Raw genomic sequence first — 8,306 nt, 5'->3', positions numbered from 1 at the left:
AGACGTATGACAGTAAGCATTATTCTGTTTTGAAATGTGGCATTATATTTAATATCTTTTCGAAAATAAATGGAAATCATGATGTGAAATTATATGTAAAGATCTAACCTGGCTCAAGACACCCGAGACACTTATGTTTTTCTTTCCAAAAAGTTGCTTTACTTTGGAAAATTGCTTTAGCTTCTCTGGGAATTGTGTCCCAACCTATAAGGTAAAATTTCAAAGATTTCTTGCAAAACTTATATTCAATAATTCTCAAAAGGCTGGCCATAAGTTGTCTTAACCAATACTATATCTCTTTATTGACTATAAAGTGTCATAGACGCTGAAGTATTATTATTGTGGTTGGACACAGGATCAATGAGCTTTTAAACTGATGTTGAACAGGAGCAGAGTTATAAGTGGAAAATCTATCAGCACCCCCTGCTTCCAGTTAACCTCCGAAGAATTTAGGATTTCTCCATTTAGGCTTTTAGTTCCTAGATCTAGGTTTTCAGCAGAACAGGCTGATTTGATGTGTATACGCTATTAAATACTTTTTTGGCCTTTTTGTGACTCTGGATGTGGGTATCTGAATGTGTAGATTTTTTGGCCACAATCAACAACAATGGAATCTTCTTGGATATTATGCTGTAATGTTGGAAAGCAATAGATTAAAAAATTAAATCACACAAACCTAAAAAAAAAAAAAAAAGATCTAACACGACTGGAAAATACATAGCTTTAGGGTCTTAGAATTCAAATGTATCTCTGCTGTTGGCATCAACATTCCTTCTCTCGTGAGTATTCATAATCTCATCACCTTTCAACAAACAGAATAACCAACCCATAGAGATATTAATATTTACCCTGGGTTGGGAAGATCTCCTGGAGTGGGAAATAGCTACCCACTCTGGTATTCTTGCCTGGAAAATTCCATGGGCAGAGAAGTCTGGCAGGCTGTTACAGTCCATGGGGCTGCAAAGGGTCAGACATGCCTGAGTGATTGAACACACACAGCTATTTAAGGTGACATATATGTTGGCTCATTTAATCCTTCCAGTAATCTTATGAAGAAGGTACTGTTACGTTCTCTTTATAGATAAATAAGCACTGAGAGTCAATCGCCTAAGGGATACAGTTAATAAATGGCAGAGCACAGATTCAAAGCCTTGATTCTGACCGTCGAGTATGAGTTTTTAAGTTATTGTATTTTGTTCTGTCTGAATTAACATCAGAGGCAAATTGTAATTTCAAGCTCCTTTTCCTTGACTCCTGGCATCATACATGGGCCAGCTCTCCTTTCCCTCACTCACTGGTATTTGGTAAATGCTTACCATCCAGCTCTCTGAAAAGCTCATATGTAGCATTTGCCAGTTTCCATGGCCAAGTTCCAAGTGGTTAATTTCAAATTACCAAGAGATGTGTAATACAGTCTCATTACCTAATTTATAAAGATAGAATATAACCTCAAAAAGCACAAAGACAGTAAAATGTCAAAAAATAGATAATTAAATTTGGAGTATTTGTTTTAATATAACCTACTTAATTAAACATTTATATAATCTAATTCTAATTTTAAAAATGTTAATTCCTGAAAATTTAGCAATTGGCTCTCAACAGCCAGTTCTATCAGATACTATATTTTCTGGAAGTATTTTTTAAAGGAAAATTGGGAGAGTGGTGAAATTAAAACACTGGGCTACAATCTCAAGGGTGTCTAATTCTGAGCCCTCCTCCAGATAAATTTTTGGGGTTACCAAATTTGGACTGTGGTGTTGGAGAAGACTCTTGAGAGTCCCTTGGACTGCAAGGAGATCCAACCAGTCCATTCTAAAGGAGATCAGCCCTGGGTGTTCTTTGGAAGGAATGATGCTAAAGCTGAAACTCCAGTACTTTGGCCACCTCATGTGAAGATTTGACTCATTGGAAAAGACTTTGATGCTGGGAGGAATTGGGGGCAGGAGAAAAAGGGGATGAGATGATGAGATGGCTGGATGGCATCACCAACTCAATGGACCTGAGTTTGAGTGAACTCCGGAAGATGGTGATGGACAGGGAAGTCTGGCGTGCTGCGATTCACGGGGTCGCAAAGAGTCGGACACGACCGAGTGACAACTGAACTGAGCTGAACAGAACTGAACTGAAACTCCTCTTCGGGGAGAGCTTAAGGGGTGGGTTTACCTTGGCTTGTGGAGAATTTTGTGGTCTGCTGCGCCATCTGGTGGTTAAAGCTTGCAATTGCTATGCTCCCTGCTGCTATCCTGTTGGCCTGGGTCTGCTGAGAATTTTGTGGTCTGCTGCGCCATCTTGTGGTTACAGCTTGCAATTGCCATGTTCCCTGCAGCTGTCTTTTGCTTCAGGGTGCTAGTCAGATAGGGAAATTCTTTACCCACTAGCATTTTCAACTATTAATTAGTCTTCCAGTGAGTAATTTGACTCTTTTCTCCCATTCTAAGGCCTTTAAGATAAAGTCCCAGGAGTTGGGCCAAAGGCAGGACTTTTGTCCTCCACTGAAATTACCACCCCAACTCCAGAGCAGAGGAGAGATCTCCAGGCCTACCTTATAAATGTTAATCAGGATATATCTAACGTCCTAACAAACATCCCGAAGTTCTTGTCACTCTTCCCTAGGAGGCTGACAGGGTCCTCAGATCTTCACGCATTCCATCCTGATATCTCACAGATGCCCAAACTGAAGGCACAACCCTATCATCCATCCCAGAACCCGCTCTCTCCATCATGGACCCCATCTCATGACATACATTTAAGATAATAAAAGTGTACAGGTGAGAGAGACGTGATCTGAAGGTCACCTTTTGGTTGTGCTAATCCACACCACCAGTCTCTTTAGTGTGATTTTAATGTCATTGAACCCTAACCGTATATCGGGGGCAGGTGTCTTCAACCATTCTAACCCCCTTCTTCACTTCTGTATTTCTACTGGGATATTAATTCATTCACACAACTGTTGTCTACTGGGCACACATGTGTGCTGGTCACTTGGCTGGGAGATGTGGCTCAAGGAGACGCAGGGTAAGTCCCTGCACCTGAGGGCTCCCCAGGGTTGCGGTGGAGGCGAAGGATTATATTTGGAAGCATCAGTGAAGCAGCATCTGTGCGTTCCAGGGAACAAAAGCAATTGACTGGAAGCAGGAGGACCAGGGACAGCTTCCCGGCGGAGCATCTAAGGTGACCTTGAAGTATGTATAGACTCTGGGCAGACGGAGAAGACAGGGAAAGAGGAATCAAGGCCTGAAAGCATAGACTGGAGGATTTTCAAAGGAACAAGCAGGGCACTTTGGCCAGAGGAAAGAATGTCCATGAGGCAGAAACAATGAGCCACAACACGAAACCAGGCTGGGGACCGCCCTGAATGGTCTCCATTACCACGCGGGAAATGGACTGCGTGCGGGGGTAATAAAATGTGAGCCTTTCGGTGTTCTTGAGCAAAGGAGAGAATCAGATCCACGGCTAAAGGAGTTGTCTGTTCAAGCTTTGCTGGGCACAGGTGCCAAATGTGGGTTTATTTTCTGCCAGGACACAGGACAATTCAAGCTCGCGGTCTAAAAATGATAAAGACATGGACATTTTTAGCAAGAGAGGAAGAGCCCTGCTCACTACACTAGCCACTTCGGGCGAGTCTTGTCCCACAGAATGAACAAACTGTGTGTCAATAAAAGAGGAGGAAAGGTGATGGAGCAAAGGAAAGCAAAAATACTAAAAAGAAAAATTATCTAAATCACAGAGGAGGAGGAAGTACAGGAAGAAGAACAGATGAGAGGGAGGGGAGGGGAGGGGAGGGGGGGAGGGGAGGGGAGGCGGGGGAGGGGAGGGGAGGCGGGGGAGGGGAGGGGAGGTTCTCCCCCACAGTGTGAGAAATGACAGGTCTTGAACTTGGGCAGCAGGAATGATAAGATGGAATCTGCAGGAGAAGAGCTGATGGCTTTCACTGCTGTGGAGCCTGGGAGCTAGAGAATTTCAAAAGACTCAGAGAGCATTGCTAGAAAAGTGATTTGATAAAATACCATGCAAGATTTAAATGTTCTTACCTATGGATCTAGTCATTTTGCTTCTGGGAGTTTATTCCCAAATAATCACAAATGAGCATAAAAACGTGTGTAAAAGATGCTCATCACAGTAGAGGTGTAGCAGAAAATAACTTGAAACAACCAGAGAAGATACACACATTTTGATACATTTAGAAGAGGGATATATTTTAAAAAATCATGTTTATCAAGAATGTTTAATGACCTGGTTAATGCTTTTGATAAATGTAATTATGTTAAGGTTTTTAAAACCTGGATTCACAGTGTAGAGTATGAGTCTAGGATTTCCCTGGTGGTCCGCTGGTTAAGATTCCACACTTCCATTGCAAGGGTGCATGGGTTCGATCCCTGGATGGGAAACTAAGGTCTGGTATACCACACAGTGTGGCCAAAAAAATAAAACAAAAACTTCATGTGTATAGAAACAGAAGAAAAGAAATGCAAGAAAATATTAATATTAACTCTGGCTATTTCCAAATAGTAAGATTACAGACCAATTCTTCTTTATACTTTACCAAGCTTAAAATGTAAAAAGGAAATAATTGGCCTTTCTGGCCTAAGTTATTATACTTATAAAAAGGCTTGTCCAAGATTTAGACTTGAATAGTTTATTACAAAAGCACAATGACATTTTAAAATATGAAAAATTCAGAATCAAAAATGGGAATTTTTATTTTTTAATAAAAATTTTATCATGAAAATCCTTCTTTTAATTGCAAAGTTCAACATGAGTGTGATTAAACTTTAACATGTGAGCTTCTGGCAGTTAGGGCACAAAGGGAAAACAGAACAGCATACTTTCTATTGTGATGTATAACTGGGTCTCATTCCAGACCAGCAAGGGAGATACTTGATTTCTAAGCACTGCTTTCTAAACTAAAATCTTTAACAGGCTTGCAACAGGGGAGACTAAGTGATGTAGATGTCCGCACAAACTATGCTATTTTAATAACTGGTACCATGATGCCCACGTGATTATCTGTGACGTTTACCAAATCCAAGGGTGTAACAAGAAACCTCAGTGAAGGACCTGTGGGCAAAAGACGAAGCTTCCGATGCTTCATCTAGACCCCCCAAGCATAGAAACGAGATTGCCTAGACAGTATTTCTCCCACGTTAACTGTGCTTAAGGAACATGTAGGCTGCTTGTTGAGGTTTTCTAGGTCCCTCTTCCTAAAGACTTCAGCTCAACTGGTTCAGAGCAGAACCTAGGAATCTTCATACTAAACATATTAAACAAACACCCAGATCATACTTGATGCAAGTGGTCATTCACTTCAGAGAAATGTCTCCCCAGAGTGGACTGTTTCCAAGTCCCTTTGGCATCTTGCCTAAACAGCACTTTCCTTAGCAGGCTGTGCTCTTGGCAAGAACTGGTAGTCCTGGAGTTCAGGATCAGTATTTTTTAATCTAGGGGACGACGTAGAGTCTTAAGGTCACACCGACTAATCACAGGGCTTCTTGCCAGAGGGTTCTCAGGGCATCTGTTTATAGGTAAACGCCTTTCCTCTGTTCAGTTCAGTCGTTCAGTCATGTCCGACGCTTTGCGACCCCATGGACTTCAGCAGGCCAGGCTTCCCGGAGCCTGCTCAAACTCATGTCCAAGTCGGTGATGTTATCCAACCGTCTCATCCTCTGTTGTTACCTTCTCCTCCCGCCTTCAATCTTTCTGAGCATCAGGGTCTTTTCCAAGGAGTTACTTCTTTGCACCAGGTGGCCAAAGTACTGGAGTTTCAGCTTCAGCATCAGTCCTTCCAATGAATATTCAGGACTGATCTCCTTTACGATGGACTGGTTGGATCTCCTTGAAATCCAAGGGACTCTCAAGAATCTTCTCCAACGCCACAGTTCAAAAGCATCAATTCTTCAGCGCTCAGCTTTCTTTATAGTCCAACTCTCGCATCCATACATGACTCCTGGAAAAACTACAGCTTTGACTAGATGGACCTTTGTTGGCAAAGTAATGTCTCTGCTTTTTAATATGCTTTCTAGGTTGGTCATAGATTTTCTTCCAAGGATCAAGTGTCTTAATTTCCTGGCTGCAGTCACCATTTGCAGTGATTTTGGAGCCCCCAAAATAAAGTCTGTCACTTTTCCTATTGTTTCACCATCTATTTACCATGAAGTGATGGGACCGGATGTCATGATTTTCATTTTTTGAATGTTGAATTCAGCTTTTTCACTCTCCTCTTTCACTTTCATTAAGAGGATCTTTAGTTATTCTTCACTTTCTGCCATAAGGGTGGCATCATTTGCATATTTGAGGTTATTGATATTTCTCCCGGCAATCTTGATTCCAGCTTGTGCTTCATCCAGCCCAGCATTTTGCATGATGTACTCTGCATAGAAGTTAAATAAGCAGGGTGACAATATACAGCCTTGACGTACTCCTTTCCCAGTTTGGAACCAGTCTGTTGTTCCATGTCCAGTTCTAATTGTTGCTTATTGACCTGCATACACATTTCTCAGGTAAGGTGGTCTGGTATTCACATCTTTTGAAGAATTTTCCACAGTTTGTTGTTATCTACACAGTGAAAGGCTTTGGTGTAATCAATAAAGCAGAAGTAGATATTTTTCTGGAACTCTCTTGCTTTCTCGATGATCCAGCGGATGTTGGCAATTTGATCTCTGGTTCCTCTGCCATTTCTAGAACCAGCTTGAACATCTGGAAGTTCACAGCTCACATACTGTTGAAGCTCTTCGTCTGTTCAGTTCAGTGGCTCAGTTGTATCTGACTCTTTGCGACCCCAAGGACTGTAGCACGCCAGGCTTCCCTGTCCATCACCAACCTGGAGTTTACTCAAACTCATGTCCATTGAGTTGGTGATGCCATCCAACCATCTCATCCTCTGTCGTCCCCTTCTCCTCCCGCCTTCAATCTTTCCCAGCAGCAGGGGCTTTTCAGCTGATCTGTACTCTGTATTCCTTTCCTCTGCACTGTCGCTAAAGTCCTTCTGCAGTGGCGGTTCAGGGCCACCAGGGGGCTTCTCTTCCCAACCAGCCTTCCCCACCCTGCCCTCTAGTGTGATGTCTTTGAATGTTCATTGTCTTTGAGTGTTAAAACCTCCCCAGGACAAGAAAAAGGTCAGTTTTATATAAAGCACTCCAATGCTGAGGAATATAAAACACTCTAGTACCCAGGTAACAAATGCTTTTGCAAGTGAGGTACAAAATGAAGAAGGACCTAATTGATTTGCCAGATGATAGATGATTGGAAATGACTTTTATGATAGATCGTGCTGTGTGTGTGTGCTAAGTTGCTTGTTATATCACTCCAAAGGAATGTAAAGACTTGAATAACACTGTAGCAACAACATAGCTTTCATTTCACTTATTTATATGAATATCATTTCTCATTACTTAAATCTTTCATAAGAAAAAATAGGAAGAAACTGGATGCTGAACCTGGCCTAATTCGAACTAAATTTAATCTATGGATACACAAACTTAGTAAGTAAAGTCCACATTCACTTAATTAAATGATGTACTTCTGATGCAATTTCACTTATGCTTAATATTTATCACAATTTGAAAGATATTTATGCTATTTTGATTAAAATTGTATACCACTAGCTATAAAGACAATCCAAAAAAGAAATTTTTAGCATTTAGAGGTTAATTAATTCAGTTCACTTCAGTCACTCAGTCTTGTCTGACTCTTTGAGACCCCATGGACTGCAGCACGCCAGGCTTCCCTGTCCATCACCAACTCCCGGAGCTTACTCAAATTCATGTCCACAGAGTTGGTGATGCCATCCAACCATCTCATCCTCTGTTATCCCCTTCTCCTCCCACCTTCAATGAGCATAGAGGTCAATGAGCATAGAGATAAAAAAGAGAAAATATTGTGAACAATTATTTGCCAGCAAATTTGACAACCTAGAAGAAATGGACAAGTTTCTAGAATCCTACTGCCCACCAAAACCAAACCAAGAAGAAACAAATAATTTGAATAGACTGATCACTAGAAGTGAAAATAGAATCTGTAACACACACACACACACACACTCCTTACAAGCACAAGTCCTAGACCCGATGGCTGCACAGGAGAATTCTACCAAACATACAAAGAAGAACTTCTACCAGTTCTTCCCAAACTCTTCCAAAGGATTAAAGAGGAGGCAACACCCCCAGAGACATTCTATGATGTCACCATCACCTGATACCCAAACCAGACAAAGATGTCACCAGACAAGAAAAGTACAAGCCAATAATCTTTGATGAATATAGATGTAAAAATTCTCAACAAAATATTAGCAAACCAAACCCAAAACACAC

This window comes from Bos javanicus, chromosome 27 (genome assembly GCF_032452875.1).
Source record: "Bos javanicus breed banteng chromosome 27, ARS-OSU_banteng_1.0, whole genome shotgun sequence".
Taxonomy (NCBI): domain Eukaryota; kingdom Metazoa; phylum Chordata; class Mammalia; order Artiodactyla; family Bovidae; genus Bos; species Bos javanicus.
The sequence above is the reverse complement of the archived record's forward strand: the minus strand, read 5'-3'. Positions refer to the sequence as shown.